Source organism: Monopterus albus, unplaced genomic scaffold, assembly GCF_001952655.1.
Source record: "Monopterus albus unplaced genomic scaffold, M_albus_1.0 scaffold494.1, whole genome shotgun sequence".
Classification (NCBI taxonomy): domain Eukaryota; kingdom Metazoa; phylum Chordata; class Actinopteri; order Synbranchiformes; family Synbranchidae; genus Monopterus; species Monopterus albus.
The window spans coordinates 149,653-152,029 of NW_018128374.1; the positions used below are offsets into that span (position 1 = coordinate 149,653).

The 2,377-nt window shown below is 46.3% G+C and overlaps 1 protein-coding gene across 2 annotated transcripts in view; it reads left to right on the top strand.

Moving 5' to 3' along the window:
- The window catches only part of LOC109952770 (C-Jun-amino-terminal kinase-interacting protein 1-like), a 76,002-nt gene that overhangs the window by 66,868 nt on the left and 6,757 nt on the right, over nucleotides 1-2,377 (top strand). The gene's annotated exons all lie outside the window — the stretch shown is intronic.

Sequence of the window (2,377 nt, forward strand, 5' to 3'; positions counted from 1 at the left end):
AGCTATCGGAATTGCAGAAAGGTGTGATGAACAAAGGGGTACCTAAGATGTACAACACACTGTCCATACCTGAGGCCTTAGAGACTGCAAAGCAAAGACTCACAGCCCTGGCCACACGGGCTGAAGAGGTACACCAGAAAAGTTGAAGCCAGGAGAATAAACCGAATGTTCTCCACTGAGCCATCCAAGGTGTACCCTCAGTGGCAGGGTAATAACATGAGAGCAGACCCACCAAGGCTGGAGACTGAACAGTTCCAGAAGAGCATATGAGAGAAGGAGGCATCATTTGACAGAGAAAAAAACAAAGAGGGTGAAATAATAAATGAGTCGTGAGGTGGACTTGGGATGTGGTGCTAGAGAGAGAAAGGATCATGTGAGTTTATTGTCTGGGGTGGAAGCTTCCAGGGATGCTGGATGGTCTCTGTATAGAGAGATGGAGAAATGGACTCTGTTTAGGTCAAAGGGTTTTTGAGAAGAAGTGGGGTGAGAGCAAGAATGAAAAAGAATTTTCTCACTGTCCATGTCATGGTCTCCTTTCAAAAGAGATGAAAGAAGAAAAAGGGGAAAATAAAGTCCCTTTAATTGCTGTTTCTGAAACTTGGATGAATAATGTAAGGGGAATGGATTTTGACCTTGATGGCTATGACTTGGTATGCACAAACAGAGAGAATAAGATGGGAGGTGGTGTGGCCTTGTACATAGATAAAAACTCTTGTTATAAGAAAGTAGACAAAATGTCTAGGGTAGTTGATAATTTACTGGAATGTGTGACTGTTGAACTACTTTTGGAAAAAAAGAAAAATGTTGTAATAAGCTGTATTTAAAGAGCACCTGGAGCCAGCATAGAAAAATTTAATGACTGGATGGAACCAGAGGAGCAAAGCACCAGCTACTGGTTGATAAAGTAGTCACTCGAGACTGCAAGACTAGACACACCAACCTGTGCACTGCCTGGATTGACTACAAGAAAGCCTATGACTCAATGCCTCACACATGGATCCTGGAATGCTTGGAACTGTACAACATCGACAGGACTCTAAGAGCCTTCATCAAGAACTCAATGGGAATGTGGAAAACAACCCTAGAGGCCAACTTCAAGCCAATTGCACAAGTCAACATCAAGTGCGGTATCTACCAAGGAGATGCTCTGTCCCCGCTGCTGTTCTGCATAGGCCTGAACCCCCTCAGCCAGATCATCACCAAGAGCAGTTACAGATACCGACTACGGAATGGAGCAACCATCAGCCACCTCCTCTACATGGATGACATCAAGCTGTATGCCAGGAGTGAATGAGACATCGACTCATTGATCCACACCACTAGGATCTACAGCCAGGACATTGGAATGTCATTCAGACTGGATAAGTATGGTCAAATGGTAACAAGGAGAGGGAAGGTAGTCAGAACTGAGGGGATTGGACTACCAGAAGGCAACATAGCAGATGTTGAGGACAGCTACAAGTACCTTGGGATCCCTCAGGCAAATAGGAACCATGAAAAGGCCGCAAGGAAAGCAGCAAGTACCTGCAGAGAGTAAGGCAAGTCCTGAGAAGTCAGCTGAATGGAAAGAACAAAGTCCAGGCGATTAACATCTATGCCCTGCCGGTCATCAGGTACCCCACTGGTATAATTAGCTGGCCAAAGGAGGAGATAGAGGCCACGGACATCAAGACAAGGAAGCTCCTTACAATGCACGTCGGGTTTCACCCCAAGTCCAGCATCCTGAGACTGTACACTAAGCAGAAGGAAGGAGGCCGAGGATTAGTGAGTGTCAGAGCCACTATCCAAGATGAAACAACAAAGATCCATGAATACATCAGGAAGATGCCCCAAGTGATGATGTGCTTAGTGAATACCTCAGGCAGCAGAAACCAGAGGAACAAGGTAAGGAAGAGCAGGAACCCTTATGGAAGGACAAACCTCTGCACGGTATGTACCACCGTCAAATAATAGAAGTGGCTGGCATTGAAAAATCCTACCAGTGGCTGGGCAAAGCTGGACTGAAAGACAGCACAGATGCACTAATCCTGGCAGCACAAGAACAAGCTCTACTGTAAGTACAAGATCAATAGAGGTCGGGGTCTACCATACCAGACAGGACCCCAGGTGCAGGCTGTGCAAAGATGCCCCTCAGACAATCCAGCACATAACAGCCGGGTGCAAGATGTTAGCAGGCAGGACATGCATGGAATGCCATAACCAAGTGGTTGGCATAGTGTACAGAAACATCTGTGCCGAGTACAGGCTGGAAGTCCCAAAGTCAAAATGGGATACACCTCCAAAGGTGGTTCAGAATGACCAAGCTAAAATCCTGTGGGACTTCCAGATACAGACTGACAAACTGGTAATGGCCAACCAACCGGACATAGTAGTGGTG